This window comes from Rhineura floridana, chromosome 4 (genome assembly GCF_030035675.1).
Source record: "Rhineura floridana isolate rRhiFlo1 chromosome 4, rRhiFlo1.hap2, whole genome shotgun sequence".
NCBI lineage: Eukaryota > Metazoa > Chordata > Lepidosauria > Squamata > Rhineuridae > Rhineura > Rhineura floridana.
Window position 1 is genome coordinate 61011527 of NC_084483.1, and position 20813 is coordinate 61032339.

The window sequence follows — 20813 nt, forward strand, 5'->3', positions numbered from 1 at the left end:
CACACCTGGAGGGGAAACAGGTAGATCTGCTGATCAGTTGTGAAATCATTTTGAAGCTGAATTTTAAAACGCACTCAAGCTGCTCTCACCAGGTTTTACAGTAAAAAGGGGCAGGGTTTAACTAGCATCATGCCCTGGTTTTCAGAAGAGAGTTGAAGAATCACTGGAACCGGCAAAACAGTGAGTGTGTTTTTCACCCAAGTTTCAGGACGAACTACAGAGTTGCAAGGTATCAAAGTGCACAAATGAATGGCTGATTCTGCAAAGCAGAAGTGGAGCAAATTTGCATCCATATGTTCATTAGCTGGATTGTGTTTTTGAACCTCACAAACTAGTTCTGTCCAATTCCATCTGGAGGTATAAGTCTGCCTTGCTTTGGATTGACCAAAGGCACTTCCTGAGACCTGGTTTACAGATGCAGGAGAATGAGGTGGTAGGATTCTGAAGTGGCAGAGTGGGCTGCTTTTCAATACATACTTCAAGTATTGGATATGTTTTGAATGTTTTAAAAGTAAAAACAAAAATAAAAATACTCCCTGGGGGGGGGGACAACTGGCCAAGCTGGGATACTAACCAGCCTGTTCCCTGCTGTGCAAGTTTGTTTGTTTTTAAACTTGATGGAAGGCTTTGTTTTACATAGAAGAGCATTGGGAAATATATTGTCCTATCTTCACCCTGAAGTGCTACAGTCCATTCCACCCAATTCCTACTTGGCAAAGCAATCCAATCCCTCCCCCCTTGCACCAGGCTGGGTGGTGGTGATAGGATAGATGGGCAGAGGTGTTCCTCAGCTCTCCCAGCTAAGTTGGCCTCCTGCCAGCCACATCAATGGAGTAACATAAGCGTTATTCTGTTAGTGTGGCACTCCCCTTTCCGCCCACCAAATGTGTGGCGGGATGCCCCCTGGTGGCAGGCAGTGGAAGGCCCCAAACTGAGGCATTTCTGTGGCAAGTATGGAGAGCCATTGGATCCCAAGCTGATTTCACTGCTGTGACACAGTGCCATCAAGCCTAATCAAAGACAATTATTTTGTCTCCCACCTTCTGCCCTGGCTGCTATGCACAGAAGGGCTGCAGATGCGGTGGTAGCCCTGATGATCCATAAAGCCCTGTGGGTGGGTGGTAAAGTTTTTACTGCAGCCTTCTTGAATGTCATGTGAAACTGCAAAGGATACATCACTCACCAGGAAAAACAGAAACATTCATGGACTCCTTTTTCATATTTCATTGAATCAAGTAGGGGGCTTAATATCAAATGCTGTACACCTGAAGAAATTGCAAATATGACTGGTGAACATTGTTGAGAAGGGCAAAGCACAAATGAGGCACCATCACAGAATAAAGCCGTTTCCTGTAGAAACCATCTGACCTCTGAAAGGCACAAGTCCGTCCCTTGCAGACATCATGATTGCTAAAATTTTACATCTCTGGACAGAATTCAGATTTAAGCATACAGCACCAGAAGATTTGCTGATTCATGCCAGCTGTCATTCTCACTGAGCATTTTGAAAATGTAAATAAGTCTTTTATGGGTAAATATGAGATTTGGCTGGAATTTACCTACAACAGCTCCACCAAATGTAATATAACAATATATGATGCTACACTGGTGTTTCAGGCACTTTACAGGGGCAATTTTTTTATTTGCTTGTTTCGTCTTGGAAACTGCTTATTTGACAGATACACATCAAAGATGTATGTTTTAAGGGGCACTCAGAAATGCCATGTTAGACTGGCTGGATATGTGTTTAGTTTATTGCCAAGACACACATGCTCCTGTGATTTTTCCAAACACATGTTTAAGCTGTATATATTTATTTATTTATTTGTTTCATTTTTAAACCGCCCATAGCGAGTGGCTCTCTGGGCGGTGTACAAAAAGATTAAAATACAGAATATCACAATAAAATCAACCTACCAACAGTAAACATAAACAGCAAACAAAAAAAAAATATATATATATAGGGGGCCCAATGAAATAATGGGCTGGAAGACATTAAGCCAGGGATCCTAAAGATGTTTGCTGAGTACATTTCAAAGAAATTATATTCAAGCACTCATGAGAAAGGTGTGTGCTTCACAGAAGAGCAGGTATGAGCAAATACAATGCCTTTTTATAAAAGGAGAGTTACAGATTTACGAATCATTTAATTCCTCTACCCAAAAAGTAATTAAACCAGATCATAAATCATTTAATTTTGTAAACACATAGATATTTGAGTTAAGCATTGTACTATTAACAACAATTCACGCCAACCCAGTTTCTTCCTTTGATGAAACAACTATTTTGGAACAATCCCCTGGAAAGTTCTGTGTAAGCCCCAGTGAAATTAATGGGAACAGTGGAAGAGCAGATTTCACCAGGAATGAAATCAATAGTAAACTTGTCTATTCTTATTCATTTATTAAATTTATATCTCACCCTTCCTCCTAGAAGGAGCCCAGGGCGGCAAACAAAAACATTAAAAACACTCTAAGACTTAAAACCAAAATACTTTAAAACATATTAAAATAGAACATCTTTAAAATATATTAAAACAAAGCATATTTAGAAACATATTAAAACATATTTTAAGAAAAGGTTTAAAAACATCTAAAAAAGTAATTCCAACAAAGATGCAGACTGGGGTAAGGTCTCTACTTAAAAGCCTTGTTGAAAGAGGAAAGTCTTTAGTAGGCACGAAAAAGATGACAGAGAAGGTGGCTGTCTAATATTTAAGTGGAGGGAATTCCAAAGGGGTAGGAGCCACAATACTCAAGGTCCACTTCCTATGTTCTGCGGAATGGACTTCCTGAGAAGATGGTATCTGCAGGAGGCCCCCACGTGCAGAGCACAGTGATCAACTGGGTGTATAAGGGGTAAGACAAATTTTCACATATCCTGGTCCCAAGCAACATAGGGCTGTGTACACCAAAACCAGAACCTTGAAATTAGCCCGGTAGCTAGTGGGCAGCCAGTGCAATTCTTTGAGCAGTGGTGCCACCACAATTTGCATCAACTGCAGCTTCTGGACCAACCTCAAGGGCAGCCCCACATAGAGCACATTACAGTAATCTGAATTGGAGGTTACCAGTGCATGGACAACAGTCAACAGGCTATCATGGTCCAGAAATGGTCACAGCTGTCTTACCAGCCAAAGCTGGTAAAAGGCATTACTAGCCACTGAGGTCACCTGGGCCTCTAGTGACAAAGATGGATCCAGGAGCACCCTCAGACTATGGAACTGAGAACAACATGACGTACATGTGCAACAAGTGCAAGCCCATGGCACTGCTGGAAGAAAAAGTGAGAGGCCTGGAATGGCAGGTAGCCACACTGGGGACTATAAGAGAAGATGAAGAGTTCTTAGACAGAACACTGGAACAACAGCAGCAGAGAAGTGGAGGTGGAAGAGCAACAGCATGTGGTAGCAGAAGAGGAGACTGCTTTGGAGAGGAACAACAAAGTGGAGGAAACTCTGTGGGAAAGGGTGACAGGAGCAGAAGAGCTAGAAGACACCTTTCACCAGTGGAACTATGGAACCGCTTTCAACCACTTGAGGATGAGACTGGAGGCCAGCCTGTGGTGGAAGAATTACAGGAGACCCTGTGCGACAACGAGCAAGAGGCTGAAGCTCAATCAAGCACGGCCAATGAAACCTCGCCCCACAACAAGAAGAGAAGAGTACTAGTAGTGGGAGACTCCCTACTGTGTGGGATCAAAACCCAAGTATGCAGAGAAGATCTGTGGACTCGCCAGGTATGCTGTCTACCAGGAGGACGGATTAGAGATGTGACGGAAGGGTTGCCATCACTCATCAAGCCCACCGACAGGTATCACTTTCTCCTCATCCATGTAGGAACAAATGATACTGCCAAACAGAGCTATGAAGAAATCACATCAGACTTTGAAACGCTGGGAAGGAAACTCAAGGACTTTGGGGCCCAGATAGTTTTTTCATCCATCCTTCCAGTACTTAGAAGAGGAGTAGAAAGGGAAAGAAAAATACTCCGTGTGAATGAATGGCTACAAAGGTGGTGAAGACGTGAGAGATTTGGATTCTGGGACCATGGGCTATGGTTCCTGGAAGATGGACTGCTGGCAAGTGATGGGTTGCATCTCACAAGGACTGGGAAGAATGTGTTTGGCCACAGCATGGAGAAGTTCATCAGGAGGGCTTTAAACTGAATCATAAAGGGGAGGGAGATGTAAACTTGGTGGTAATAACTGATAAAGACATATGCACAGTAGCGGGACCAGAGAGATCGGCTCTAATAGGGCCCAGTAACAGTCCTCAGAAAAATGTACTAAGGAAGCCAAGCCATAAATCACATGGTCTTCAATGTCTGTATACTAATGCGCAGAGCATGGGAAACAAGCAGGACGAACTTGAACTCTTAATACAGGAGGGCAATTACGACTTGATAGGTATAACTGAGACTTGGTGGGATGACTCCCATGACTGGAATAGAGCAATTGAAGGATTCAACTTGTTCAAGAAGAATAGAAGGGATAAAAAGAGAGGTGGAGTTGCACTATATGTTAAAAATATATATCCCTGCACAGAAATACAGGAGGATGAACTTGGTAGCTCCACCGAGAGTATCTGGATTAAAATTAATGGGGCAAGTAATAAAAAGAATGTGGTGCTTGGAGTCTACTACCGACCACCCAATCAAGGAGAAGACGAGAATGTAACTTTTGAAAAGCAAATTGCCAATGTTTCGAGGAGGCATGATGTAGTAGTAATGGGGGATTTCAATTATCCTGATATCTGTTGGGAGACAAATTCTGCCAAACATGGCCCCTCCAAGAAATTTCTGACTTGTGTTGGAGATAACTTCCTCCTACAGGAAGTGGAGGAAGCAACCAGAGGGTTAGCTATCCTGGACTTGATTCTAACCAATAGAGATGATTTGGTGGATGAAGTGGCAGTTACGGGAACTCTGGGGGAAAGTGACCATACCATACCTGAATTCTTGATTTTAACAGAAGCAAAAGTTGAGAGTAGCCATACGTGCACCCTGGACTTCAGGAAAGCTGATTTTAATAAACTCAGAACAATTGTAAGTACAGTTCTATGGCAAGCCACCCTACTGAGAAAAGGAGTCCAAGATGGGTGGGAGTTTCTAAAAAAGGAAATTCTAAAAGCGCAATGGCAAGCAATTCCAACAAGGAAAAAAGGGGGAACAGCAGAAGAAGCCAATGGGGCTTCACAAAAAGCTTAGCGCTAACCTGAAAACAAAAAAGGACACATGCGGGAAGTGGAAAGAAGGCCAGGCCACAAAGGAAGAGTACAGGCAGGTATCACGGAATTGCCGCGATGGTGTCAGGAAGGCTAAAGCTGAGAATGAGCTGAGGCTAGGAAGGGATGCTAAAAGCAACAAAAACGCTTTCTTCAGGTATGTCCATAGTAAAAGACAGAGAAAAGAAATGGTGGCACAGCTACTCAATGAGGATGACAAAATGATAACAGATGACAAAGAAAAGTCAGAAGTGCTCAATTCCTACTTTGGCTCAGTCTTCTTCCAAAAAAGGGTCTGACCCTCCCGGGAAACATGAAGTAGAAGGGGCAGGATTGGAGCTTGAGATTGATAGACAAATGGTCAAGGAATACCTCATCACTTTGAACGAGTTCAAATGGTCAGTTCAAATAAACTGCATCCTAGAGTATTGAAGGAACTGGCTGAAGAACTCTCAGAACTGCTGTCTATTATCTTTGCGAAATCATGGAGGACTGGTGAAGTGCCGGATGACTGGAGGAGAGCTAATATTGTCCCTATCTTCAAAAAGGGCAAAAAGGAGGAACTGGGGAACTACAGACCAGTCAGCCTAACATCAATCCCTGGGAAAATTCTGGAGCAGATTATAAAGCAGTCAATCTGTAAGCACCTTGAAAGCAATGCAGTGATTACTAGGAGCCAACATGGATTTATGAAGAACAAATCCTGCCAAACTAATCTTATCTCATTTTTTGATCAGGTAGCCTCCCTTGTAGACTGTGGGAATGCTGTGGACATAATATATCTCGACTTCAGCAAAGCTTTTGACAATGTGCCTCATGATATTCTGATTAGCAAGCTACCTAAATGTGGGCTGGATGGAACAACTATCAGATGGATCCACAGTTGGCTCCAGAATCGTACTCAAAGAGTGCTTATCAATGGTTCCTTCTCAAACTGGGTGGAAGTAACAAGTGGGGTACCACAGGGCTCAGTCCTGGGCCCAGTGCTCTTCAACATTTTTATTACCGACTTGGATGAGGAAGTACAAAGCATGCTTATCAAATTTGCAGATGATACAAAGTTGGGGGGCGTAGCTAATACTGTGGAAGACAGAAACAAAATTCAAAGGGATCTCGATAGGCTGGAGCATTGGGATGAAAACAACAGAATGAAATTCAACAGGGATAAATACAAAGTTCTACACTTTGGAAAAAGAAACCAAATGCACAGTTATAAAATGCGGTATACTTGGCTCAGCAATACGACATACGAGAAGGAACTTGGAATTGTCGTTGATCACAAGCTGAATATGAGCCAATAGTGTGATGTTTCTGCAAAAAAGGCAAATGCTGTATTAGGCTGAATTAACAGAAGTATAGTTTCCAAATCGCGTGAAGTACTAGTTCCCCTCTATTCAGTACTGGTTAGGCCTCATCTTGAATACTGCGTCTAGCTCTGGTGTCCGCACTTCAAGAAGGATGCAGACAAACTGGAACAGCTTCAGAGGAGGGCAACAAGAATAATCTGGGGACTGTAAACAAAGCCCTATGAGGAGAGACTGAAAGAACTGGGCATGTTTAGCCTGGAGAAGAGAAGACTGAGGGGAGATATGATAGCACTCTTCAAGTACATGAAAGGTTGTCACACAGAGGAGGGCCGGGATCTCTTCTCGGTTGTCCCAGAGTGCAGGACACGGAATAATGGGCTCCAGTTGCAGGAAGCCAGATTTCAACTGGACATCAGGAAAAACTTCCTAACTGTTAGAGCCTTATGACAATGGAACCAATTACCTAGCGAGGTAGTGGGCTGTCCGACACTCGAGGCATTCAAGAGTCTGCTGGACAGCCATTTGTCTGGAATGCTTTGATTTGGATTCCTGCATTCAGCAGGGGGTTGGACTTGATGGCCTTATAGGCCCCTTCCAACTCTACTATTCTATGATTCTATGACCTGCTCTTTCAGAGGGAGTACGACCCCATCCAAAGCAGGCAACTGACCAATTATCTGAACTCGGGAACCACCAACCCACAGTGCCTCCGTCTTGCTAGGATTCAGACTCAGTTTATTGGCCCTCATCCAGCCCACCACCAAGTCCAGGCAGTAGTCCAGGGCTTGCACGGCCTCTCCCAATTCAGTTGTTACAGAGAAATAGAGCTGGGTATCTTCAGGTGCTGACACTTTGCCCCAAATCTCCTGATGACTGCTCCCAAGAGCTTCATATAGAAGATGGTACCCTGTGGCACCCCAAAGCGCAATGGCCAATGGCCAATGAAAGACAATCACCTAATGCTGTTGCCTGAAAAAGACCCTGGAGGTAGGATCAGAACCGCTGTAAAACAGTGCCTCAAATACCCATCTCACCAAGTCAGCTCAGATTGATACCATGGTCAATGGTATCAAAAGCTGCTGAGAGATCAAGTAAGAATAACAGGGTTGCACTTCTGCTGTCCTTGTCCTGATAAAGGTCATTCATCAGGGTGACCAAGGCCAATTCAGTCCCATAACCAGGCCTGAACCCAGATTGGAATGGATCAAGATAATCTGTTTCATCCAAGAGTACTAGCAATTGCTGTGCCACTACCCTCTCAATTACCTTCCCTAAAAAGGTGGTATTTGCAGCAGGACAGTAGTTGTCACAAACCAATGGGCCCAAGGTAGCCTTTTTCAGGAGCGGTTGGATCACCACCTCTTTCAAGGCAGCTGGGTCCATTCCTTCCCCAAAGATGCATTGACCATACCCTGGATTCACTTGGTTATACCCCCTCGGCAAGCTTTAATAAGCCAAAAGGGTTGAGAGGACATGTTGCTGGTTGCATTGTCACATTGTCCACATCATCAGGCCACATCATCTGAAACTGATTCCAAGACGTTGCAGCAGACGTTGCACTGGTCATTTCACTAGGGGCTACAGTAGATGTGGATGGAGCATCGAGATTGCTGCAGAGGCAAGCAACTTTATCCTCAAAGTCCCTTGCAAAAAAATTCACAGTCAGCCTCCAAAGGATCTAAAACTCCATTTCCTGGAATTGATGTCAACAGACCCTTGACAATATGAAAAAGCTTCCCTGGATGGTACTTGAGGATGCAATGGAGGCAGAGACGTGGGCCTTCTTCACTACCCTCACTGACATACAGTAGGAATCGTTGATATTTTACTTGTGCCCAATCAGCCCCACAGCATATATTTCACCATTTGCTCTCTAGCTGCCATCCAGCCTGTTTCATTCCCCTTAGTTCACTGATGTATCAAGGTGCAAATCAGGGCTCCACAATGCCAAAGAGGACACTCAGGGGCAATCGTGTTAAGAGCTCAACATGTCTCGTTGCTCCACAGCGTGACAAGGGCTTCAACAGGAACTCCCACAGGGCATTCAGGAATCCAGTGGATTCCATTAGTCTCCAGGGGTAGACCATCTTAATTTGTCCACCACCCCTGCAGGGGATGGAGCCATAAGTCTAAGCTTCATCAGGAAGTGGTCTGACCATGACAATGTGCTGACCAGACCACCCTTTTCTCTATCTGGAGAAAAAACAAATCGAGGGTGTGCCCTGCCCTATGTGTCGGACCTGTGACAATTTGAGAAGCCCTATGGCCATCCTGGAGGCCATGAGGTTCCAAGCTGGAATGCTAGAGGCAACTGCAGCATGGACACTGAAATCACCCAGGTCTATTGTTCTGGGCTCCCCCAAAACCACAGCCGAGACAGCCTCCACCAGCTTGGTTAGAGAAGCTGCTGGGCAGCAGGGTGGGCAGTACATCAGCAGCAATCCTTGTTTACCATCTCCTTGGCGTGACACCAGGTGCAGGCCTTCACAGTCAGCTCCAAGACAGAATAGTTTCCTGGTGACAGAGATGGAAGTTTGGAGACCACAGCAACCCTGTGGAGGTTGTAAACCGACCAGAGAGCTTCGGCTATGGGGCGGTATACAAATGTAATAAATAATAATAAATTATAATAATAACCCCTCCCCCTTAGGCCCTACAGCCTGTACCGGTATTGCACCAAGTATCTAGGTGGGCAAAGCTTGGTCATATCAACTACCCCCAGCTCACCCACCCAGGCCTCAGTAATGCACACCAAATCGGCACTTTCATCCATGATCAAATCATGGATGAGTGTGGTCTTAGTTTGTACTGATCTGGTGTTAAACAACAGCACACACAAGCCAGTGGGCACAGCAGATGAGCAACCAGGAACCTGTCAATGGGAGGAGTGGGAGTGAGGAACAAGGCGTAGATAGCCCTGCCCTCCTCTTCCATGGTAGCTCTATGGTAACCCTATGGTTATATCTCCCTCTATCCATGATGTCTGCAATTGGGGTGGCATCACCCATGTCCCTTATAGACTTAAAAATATGACCATTTACATACAATGATTACAACATCTAAAATTGCAAAACTAAAAACAGCAAGATACCATAACAAACCTTATATCAGCATTGCTGGAACCCAGGGAAACTTTATATCCCAAAAGCCCAGGTATACAAAAATGAGTTTTATCAACTCCCTGATCTAAGAACAGAAAGTAGGGGAGGGAGTTACATAGTCAAGGAGCCAGCCCTAGGAAGGTCCTGCCTCAAGTCACTTTACCACATGGCATGACTGCTGATGGGATCATGAGCAGGAACTCCCTTGCTGAACTCAGAACATGGGTTGATACTTGGTCGGTATTGGGACAGGTGCTCTTTAAATACTTGGGTCCTGAGTGATTTAGGGCTTTTTACACCAATACTAACACCTTGAATTCAGCCTGGTAAATAAAATGAGGGGTGGTATATAAATGTCTCAAATAAATAAATTACAAAGGAAGTATCATTAATTAATTAGACACAGATTTCAGGTTCTCATGAGTTTTCATGATAGGATTTGCACTTTGAAAAAGTGATAATGGAACTGTTGAGTAAGGATTATACTTCCCAAGAGCCACTGCCTCTTCGCTGTGACCTGGAAAGGCAGTTGCTCTTCCTCTAAGAGAAGAAAAACAGAGTTTAGGGATGGGAGAATCTGTCCGTTTCAATTCCTCTCAGTTTCTTATTTTTCCAAAAGTTGTATAATGTTGTTATATGCCTTCAAGTTGATTACAACTTATGGCGACCCTATGAATCTTTTGGATATATTAATAGGGTTTTCATGGTAAGAGGTATTCAGAGGTGGTTTACCATTGCCTTGCTTTAAGCCTACGGCACCCGGTATTTCCAGACCATCTCCCATCCAAGTATGAACCAGGCCTGACCCTGCTTAGTTTCCGAGATCAGACAAGATCGGGCGTGTTCAGGGTAGTATGGCCATAAGCTTTATAATACACACACATATATATATACACAAACACACACATAATATGTATATACATGTAGACAGTTTTATTTATTTATTTACATTTATATAATGCCCCATAGCCAAAGCAGCAAACAGAACTTCACCCAAGCTTGCCTTGGATCCCTATAAGGATTCCGTTAATCACTTAAAAATATGTGCACATAATTGTGATTAACAAAACAGAGGTTTTTATTGTAATACCAAAACATTTCGGCTTCCACCTTCATCAGCTGTATGTTAGCACTGGAGGACAGTAGAAACATTACTGAGCTTCTGCAAATGAAGCCCCTCTGAGCATTCCATCCTCAGAGCTCTATGACTGCCACCTTGGTAACAGCATTTGTATGTTAGCAGCTGATGAAGGTGGAAGCCGAAACATTTTGGTATTACAATAAAAACCTTTTGTTAATCACAATTAAGTGCATATACATATACATGTATACACACACACACACACACAAATAAATAAAGCAGCTAGCAGGCACCAGGTTGGCGAACACTGGTATAGAAGCTACTTGCTCTGGAGCGCCTTTGGCACTCGCTCCCTTAATCTTGGTTGTGCAGGCATAGCCTGGCATACTCATAGTTTATATCCTCACAGCAGCCTAAGAAGCCCTCAGCAGGAATGCTGTGACCCTGTATCATAGTGTGGAAGCCTAGTAAAAGAAGAGCAGTCACCAGCCCCAGAAGCCCAACCACATGTGGGATCTTGGTCAAGTGCTCCATGCATGTGCGTTTCAAGACGGGCAATTTTCTCTCTGTGCGGGCTGCGGAATTATTGACCAAAATATTTTTCCTAGTGTCAGATATGATTTTCCTGGCACTGAATGTGTAGTAGACTGTGACAGAATACACAACAGAATTCATGGAGGTAAATTGTTATACAGCATGAAATTAGTTCTTCCTGTGGTTGTCCCTCCCTGACCACAAAAATATTTGAACCATGTCACGTATTATCCCTGTATTGCATTACATAAACACTATATCAAAGCCATGAGTTGAAAAGGGTCAGAAGGTCACCATATTCATTTCCTACCATGATAAGACAGCACGCACGCATGCACACGCACGCACACACACACACACCAGAACCCCTCACTAACTAATCAATGCAATCCTACTTTTACCACAGTTTATAAGACGGAACAGCCTGGGTAGCGTTCACAAACCAAATTGTAGAGGGGACGTCAAATTTTGCCTCCAGCAGGGTTACTAATAAAATATATGTTTCTAATCCAAATACAGGAACTAGGTAGATTCTGAAGACCACTTCATATGAAGAAGGGGTTTTGTATTTAACTCTCTCCCATTAAAATCAATGGGAGACAGCAATCTTATGCATGCTTATCTCAATGAGTCCCATTGAATTCAAGGGCACTTATTTATGAGTCCCTTGGAATTCAAGGGCACTTACCAATATGGGTAGACATGTATAGGATTGCACCATTAAGTACATAATCTTGGCTAGATTGTGTCTAGAAACAATCTAAACACAAAGTAGAGATGTGGATGGGCTGGCAGCTTGTGCAGCTGATCACTGCAGGATTGAACCCCACACACATCAGCTGATGTATGGGAAGTTCAAGCCTGTTTGGTTTGGATACACAAGAGAGTTTCCTGTGAGGAACTGTCACATGCACCCGAACCTTGCAGAAAGCAGGACTGAACTCCCCATGCATCAACTGGTGCGTGAGGAGTTCAATCCTGCTTGGTTACTATCTCTCCCCACCTCCATAGGCCAACTTTGACAGATGGGCAAGAACAATCACCTGTCAATCGCATGACATCAGGTGATTTGACAGGTGAATGGTCCCACTCGCCTGTTAAAGTTGGCTTGTAGGGGTGAGATGGGAGATAAAGATCTGGCCTGCTGGAACAATAGGGTTCTCTACCCCTACTACAGGGGGAAAAAAATGTTGAGAGAAGGGGTTAGTTTCAGAGGTAAGTAACAAATATAGAACAGTTAATCATCCTCTCCACCCCACCACTTCTTCACTTCAAGCTCTTTCTGTTTGTAATGCTTCGCAGAGAATACGCAAGCCACCAGGGCCTTCTTACATGGACTTGCCAATTTGTTATTGTTATTACTATATTACCCATCCTTCACCAGGAGGTCCCAAGGCAGATCACAACAATATAAAATATATTATTAAAAATAGTTTAAAGCAAACTACAATAATAACTAGAGAGGATCCTAAAATATATATCTCCAGTGTCAAAGGCCGGGGTGAAGAGGGACGTCTTCAGCATATGACAGAAACTGTATAGTGAAGTTGCCAGACGCACCTCTGTGGGGAGGGAGTTCCACAATTTAGGGGCTGCCATAGAGAATGCCCTCTCCCAGGCCACCCCCCCAAACTTCTGAGGGTGGTGGAACTAACAAGAGAGGCCCCTAAGCCAATCTCAACACCCGAGGGGTTATGTAGGGAAGGAGGCGCTCTTTCAGATATTTGGGGACTAAGTCATTTAGGGCTTTAAACATTAGCATGAGCACCTTAAGCTGATCCCAGAAACAAACTGGCAACCAAAGCAACTTTTAAAAAACAAGTTATATGAGACCTAAATAGAACCCCAGCCAATAATCTGGCTGCGGCATTTTGGACCAGTTGAAGTTATATTGAAGGGTAGCCCCACATAGAACACACTGCAATAAACCATTCTGGAAGCTACCAGAAAATGTACAGGGGCCAAGTTATCTCTGTCTTATATAAACAGTTTATATACATGTATACATAAACAAGTAATGCCCAAGTCAGCAAATTTTCAATCCTAATAATGCGTGTGAAGTTTCCGTTGTCCTTGAATCTAGTGACGTGTTACCCAGCTGTACAAGGAATAATGTTCCATAATTGTAGAATTCCATAACCTAATAGTTTTAAGATCGTTTCTCATTTCCTCTTAAGTTCACACAAGAAAAGGGCATTAAACCTATCAAATGGAGTTATTGAGACTTGCATAAAATGATCCAGAAGTTAGAAATAATTCTAATTAAATATACTAAATAAATTTATTCCAACTGTTTCTAAGACAGCCAATGTAGAGATTCTACATAAATTTGAGGCAGAAAAAAATGCTACAGTTTATAAAGTTCCAGAGTTTCATAATTGCCCAGATTAGCTTCTCTGGCTAGTGTGGTGATGCTTCCTAAAGAGTGATGTAGTGAGCTACGGATGAGTAAAAGTAAAGGCAACTACTCGATGGGTAGGAACCTTAAACTGATATGGAATTTTAGTAAGTGCAATATATTTATTTATTTGGCTACAACTTCAAACCAAAACATCTAAACAGTTTACACAAAACAATAACATATACAAAACAATAAAATCCTATTACAAATACAAAATATAGGCACAAATACCTAAATGGGTAAACATTGTGTGGGGGCAAAATTCAATCTAACGTTTGTCTGGGAAGGCCTGGGCAAAAAAGAAATCTTTCAATATACATTTGGATTCGACTGCCCATTTCTGACCATCCATCCCTAAAGCTTTGTTCTAATTTTTTTGTTTGAAAGTGACCTTGCCCCAGTGCACGTGTGCACATACACACACACAACCATTTTATGAATAAAATATATATTTATGAAATAAAAAGTTGCAATAAATATTTATATGTGTTTACAGCTAGTGAAGGAGTAATTCATACAATTCAGGACACACATAATAAAATATCAACAGGGTTCTGAATTGTTCTTTCCTGATGCCTGAGTGAGGGAAATGAGACAGGATGGGCTGTGAAATCAAGATAGGCTACAATCCTAACCCCACTTAGATAGGAGAAAAGGGACTTACTTTTGAGCAGAATTGCAGCCATAGATTGGCCATTAATTTTGTCTTTAAGATGTCCCAAGACTCTGTGTTGTTTTTGCTGAAAAAGAGTAACAGGGCTACCCATCTGGAAATTCATTAATGTTGTTCAGGAACACACAGGGAAGGTAACTGATCTGTAAACATATATTGATGCCTGAGATATGGTATCTATTGTGGGTTATGATATACGTATCCCCACATATTTCTACATCAGAGGATGATGAAACAGTACAGATTGAGGCATGTTCATACATCCCAACTACTGAAGCACTTGGCAGAGATTCCTCAGTGGACTGCAGTGCCTGAGCAAGCAAAATAATTTTATTATTATTATTTATTACTTTTTTAAAAAATATACTCTCCCTTTCTATGCCCAGCAGTGAGGCTTTAAAACAGTTTTAAATAGTGCAAATATTCCAAAACCACAGTGAATCATTAAAATAAATATGTACAGTAAGACCAATATTCCACTGTCTTTTAGCCTGTTATTGTAGATCTGGCTTTCATGTCACTTTAAACTGTTAAAATAAACTATAGTTCAAATGTGAACATGCAGCATGCTCGTGCAAGCTGCTGAAATCATAGGTCCTTCTCTCCTACCCTGCTCCTACTGTTACTGCCATGCTGCTGTGAAACAAGCCATGGTATGGCTCAGTGTTATGACCAAATATGGGCTCACAGTTTGTACTCTCTAAACACACCATGAGCAGTAACCAAGGCTTCTTCAGATCTTACTGCTCGTGGTAACAATATTTTACTTATGCAAAATAGGCATACTACTAATACTTAGGGTTGCCATATTGCCCGGTTAGCCGGGTTTTACCTGGATTCTTTGCATGCCACCTGGCGCCCGTTTAGCCCCTCAGGTGGCCCGGATTCTCAGCTTTAATTAAAAAATAATTAAGTTTCTAGGTGGACCGGTTCTCGAGATATACATAAAAACGTCAGCCGCCCCCGACTGTTAAATCTTTCTTTAAACAGTACTGTATAGCACTTCGTAGCTTTAACCCCACCCATTCAGGATTGCAGCCAATCAGTGAAGCCAGGGTTGCATTTGGTTAACCTGAGGCAGTGTCTAGAAAACTTCATTGCAATGCCAGAAAATGGTGGTTTCCCCCCCTGTTTATCTGAAAATCTCATAAATTGGGTAAGTATATACATTTCAATTTTTTTCCCTCTTGTGTGCAGGAGTCAGATCCTGGGCAGCGTTTTGAAAACCTTCCCAATACTTGCTTTTGTTAAAGCAATGCTAATCCCATATGCCCAGAGTAAATCCCATTGAATTCAACAGGACTTACTTTTGAGTAGACATGGTTATGAATGTGCTGAAAATCAAATGGACTTTGGAGTGAATATAAAAAAGAATTGTGTTTGTGTTCTAACTCTTTCTGTCGTCCTCTCCAGTCCTATTTTAAAGCAAGTAGGCAGGGCTTACTTAGGTATTACAGTTTTTATTCTGTAGGAAACTAATACTGATTTTTTAAAAACGAATACTGATTTTTCTGCAATGATCAACTGGTTTGACAAACTATTGTATGGGCTGTATGTATTTATACATCTGCAGTGTGTGTGTGTGTGTGTGTGTGTGTGTGTGTGTGTGTGTGTGTGTGTGTGTGTGTATGGAGTGTTTCCAACAACCCTGTGAGGTAGGGTTGGAAACCAAGGCAGCTCACAACAAGAAATAAAGACAATACTTCTTTCTTAATGGTTATGAATGTGTTTGCATACTGTGGAGCCATAGGAGTATTCATGGCAATGGCATTGACCCTCAGCCCTCAAATCTGAGATAACTGTGGGAGAAGACAGATTGGCCAAACATGGTGGCCAGATGTACTATAGCGTCATCATGGATAATATTCCCAACGGTTTGTAGTCCACCTTTCTGACTGGCGTAGAACAATGTTTCCCTCAGCTCCTGTTTCCAAAGTGCTCACCTCTACCTGAGATGCACTGACGACATCTTAATAGTATGGGTTGTAGGAGCAGGGCATCCTTGAGAAATTCAAGAAAGATGTGAACAAATGTTCCCTTCACCATCAACTTGAACCTGAACCAGTCCATTCAAGAGGTTCACTTTTTGGACATTACTATGCATCTACACAATGGACTCGTTGTGGATCTATAAGCATGCAATGGATCTATAAGTAGCACTTTATACATATTGAGATGCCTCTTGCTTTCTCCTAGAACAGTGGTTCCCAAACTTTCCCCCCCACAGACCACTTAAAAATTGCTGAGGGTCTTGGTGGACCATTTAATGATTTTTATGCCAATTGTAGCAATTGTAATGCACTGTTCTAGGTGCTATATGATTTTAAAATAATAGAATCACAGAATAGTAAAGTTGGAAGGGGCCTATAAGGCCATCAAGTCCAACCTCCTGCTCAAATGTATTTTTGCAGACAAGTTGTGGACTACCTGAATGAAGCTTGCAGACCACTTTGGACTGTGGACCACAATTTAGGAACCCCTGTCCTAGAACATACCACAATAAGCATTGCCTATAGCCAAGTCCTAAGAGAAACTGTTTTTCTTCTAGCTTATTGGACAGGAACTCACATGAAAACCTTTCATCAGTCATTCCTTAAATTACATTTATTATTATTATTATTATTATTATTATTATTATTATTACCACCATCACCTTCCACATGCATGTCAAAGCAATGTATAAAATGCAATAAAAACAGCAAAACAACACCCCACTTTAAAACAATATAGCAACTGATAAAAACCAATACCATACCTGTTACCACCCACTGAAGTGATAAAGCAACTATGGAGCAAGAAAGCCAGAATGGTATGTAGGAATAATCTTCCATAAAACAGACCCAGAAACAAAAGAGACAGAAGATGCCCTTGTAGTCTTCTTCAACTTTCAGTGAAAACCATTCCAGTATATTTCCAATGATCCATAGCCAATTCTGGACAGTAATACTTTCCTCTCTGGTCTTGGGTGGTAGTACTGTCTTTGTTTAATGTGAAACAGCTGTGCACCAGCAACAACTTGCCACACAACAGAGAAACAACACAGGGACTGGATCCGGCAATAAACCCTGATGTCAACTCTGTAGCCGTTATCTACCCCTGGCAATGCTCTTACAGGATCTAATAACATCATCTTCAACATCAGGGACTCATACACCTGCTCATCTTCCAACAGGATATACGCTGTTATTGGGTAGCAATGCCATTCTGCTTTCTCTAGAGGATAAACAGGTGAATTCTATGTAAAAGAATAAATGGATATAAATCTGACACCAGAAATGGCAATATTCAAAACCCAGTGGGACAACATTGTAAATGTCCCAGAACATTCCATTGTTCTAGAAGTTTTGTTACTAAAATTATGACCCATTATAATTTTTCATTTTTTGTTGCTAGACAAAAGCTGAGGACATTTGGGGGAAGAAAAAAATGATGGTAAAGAAATTAGGCTAAGATATAGACAGTGCAAATGACAGATAAAAAACATCAACGCTACTTGTGTACTTCTACATTTTGATGTGTAACATACCTTTCCATAAACTATGTGTATAATTAACAATGTGGAACAGACTCCTGCATGTAAAAGAGATCCTCAGGATGCAGTTTAGTCTTCCTTACTCGTTAATTGCTTGTAGAAGAGAAATACAGTAGCTGCTTTCAATATGAATGAGGATCTTGGGATGCTGGTCTTAAGACTGGAGGTGAGAAAGACTGTGGGAAATAATAATAATACATTTGCTTTTTTCAATAAAGTGAAATTCCAAGTGACTTACAAAAACAAACGTTTTAAAAAATATATAAAAACAAGGATGAATGACCTAAAATACATAATACCTATCTGTCCTACTATATTATATTTCTGTAAGGAACATGCTACCTGTGAATGTGTCTGCATAGGCATGTGCCTGTACTGAAGCGTTCACAGGTAACGTGACGCTTGAGGAGGGCAAGGGGAGGCAAACCTTGGCTGCAATGGCAACGAGGAGGAAGCCGTGGTGGCAGGGCAACAGCGATGACATGAGAGGTGGCAGGTGCGGCTTAGCAGGCAAGGCCTAGCCAGCCTGAGCCCCAGCCTAACCGGAGCCTAGTGGGCTGGCGAGCTAGCAAGTGAGACAGCAGCAGCAGCAAGAAGATAAGGTAAGTGGATAGGAGGGCAGTTTTGGAGTCCCATGGGGGGCAAGGGAGGCTTGGAGACCCACAGGAGTGGGGGAAACTTGGACACCCATGGGGGGGCAGGCATGGAGACCCTTGCAGGAGGAGGGGGAGTTTTAGAGGCCCTTGCGAGGGGAGGGGGAGGTTTGGAGATCCTTGCAGGGGAGGGGGAAGGTTTGGAGCCCTGTGTGGAGTGGGATAGGTTTGGGGATCCTTGGAAGGGGAGGCTAGGATATCTGTGGGGGGAGGTTTGGAGATCTGTGGAGGGGAACGGAGAGGTTTGGATACCCTTGGAGAGGCAGGGGCAGAGCTTCAGTGACCAGTGTGTGCGTGGGGGGGGGGCTCTGGCAACCTGTGCAGGGTTGATGAGAGGGTGGGGGACAGCTAGGGGCATCTGGCAGAGGCAGTGGGAGGGGTGGTGGAGGTGGCATGGCAGACGGGATGGAGAGATGGCTAAGGGGCACCAGACAGAAGGGGTGGGTGGAGGACTTGCTGTAGGGTGAGCTCTAGGCTGGGTTGGCAGTCCCTAGTACATATAATATTTTTGTAAGCCATTACGCTGTCAGGCAGTGTGATGGCAGCATTCTGAGGGGTGGAGGCAGAGGAATAGGGTTGTGTTTTTCAGCCTGAGACTCCAGTTTTCGGGGGTTCCCTCTGGATCACCAGCTGACTCACCTTAATCTCCGGACTTTCAGCTTTCATTAAAAAAAAGTAAGTTTCTAAGTGGTCCGGTTCCAGAGATACACACCAAAACGTCAGCAGCAGCCGCCCCCCCCCCCCACTTCTTGGTTGCTCTAAGTTCTGCTCTAATCCCTGCCCTTTCAGCTTTTAGCTAATAAGAAATCAGGGTTGTGATTGACAAGGAATGATAAAGCCAAAAAATGTAGAGTCAAATTGAGTTGACTGCCTTCAAGTCGATTCTGACTTATGGCGACCCTATGAGCAGCGTTTTCATGGTAAGAGGTATTCAGAAGGGGTTTACCATTGCCTCCCTCTGAGGCTGAGAGGCAGTGACTGGCCCAAGACTCAGAGACGTGCTTTTCCCTGCTTTTCTGAACATCTCACAGATTGAATAAGTAAGCTTTAAGTCTTTTTCTTTCCTGTGTGTAGGAGTCAGACAGGTTTAAATTTTGAAGAGGGCGGTGTTTTGCAAACTTCCCAAATTAAAGCTTTAACCCTCTTTTCTCCCAGGCATTTTAACAGCATTTGAATAACACGTGTTTTTAATTTGCTTATCTGTTTTTATAGGTTTTAATGGTTTAAATTTGTATACTTGTTTTTAATGTTTTTAATTGTTCTAAACCGCCCAGAGAGTTTTGGCTATGGGGCAGTATATAAATGCAAATCATCATCATCATCTAGTACTTGACTTTCCGGAGTAAACATACCCAGAGTAAACCCCATTGAATTCAATAGGACATGGTTAGGATTGTGCTGTAAATTGATGGGAATTTTGAGTGAATTTAGGAAAGAATTGTATTTGTGTTGTATATCTTTCTCTCCCCTTCCAATCCTATTTTTAAAACAGTTAGGCAGGGCTTACTTAGGTATCACTGTTTTTATTATGTTGGAAACTAATACTGATTTTATTTACTGATTTCTGCAATGATCAACTGGTTTTGACAATAAACTATTATATGGGGTGCATGTATTTTTACATCTCCAATGTGTGTGTGTATATGGGAATCTTTCCAACAACCCTGTGAGGTAGGGTTGCAGTCTGGAAACCAAGACAGCTCACAATAAGAAATAAATCCCTTTAAAATCCTACAACCATAAAAACAAGTATAAACAGTTGCAAAACAGCTTAAAGTGTCATGATTCTGAATTTTGGGTTGTGTGAATGAAATTGCTTATCACTTGAGGTTGCAGTTCTGTCCCTGTTTGAGTAAGTCCCACTGAATACACTGGGACTTGCTTCTGAATAAATAAACATAGGATTGCACTATAAATATCTTTACAGGTTGTGTAAATAATAAATATATTTGATAGTCATGGTTATACAAATATTTCTTCATTTATCATATTTTTGGTTTTTATTTAGGAATCCTGACGTTGTGAGATGCTTAGGTTTCTGCCTTACTCATAGGAATCTTGTTGTGGTTGGTATGGTATTGCATTTAAGAAATCATCACAGTCTTTTGTTCTTCTTTTTCTATTTGCATTTCATTTACCTTTATCCTCACTCCCTTTCATCCATAGAACCAACAAGAGTGGTTCTATGTGCTCTGCTCAACCTTCTTAAACCCACTGATGATTCACCTTGTTGTTTGTTTCTTGTCCAATAGTGGTAAAAGAGAATTCACATACTGGGCAGCGTGGCTGCAATTGGTGTTGTTCCTA

The 20813-nt window shown here is 42.5% G+C and overlaps 1 pseudogene; it reads right to left on the reverse strand.

Annotated features, from left to right (window-relative positions):
- Positions 1-10379: 10379 nt before the first annotated feature.
- Positions 10380-10498, reverse strand: LOC133384667 (5S ribosomal RNA; annotated as a pseudogene).
- Between the last annotated feature and the right edge of the window lie 10315 nt (positions 10499-20813).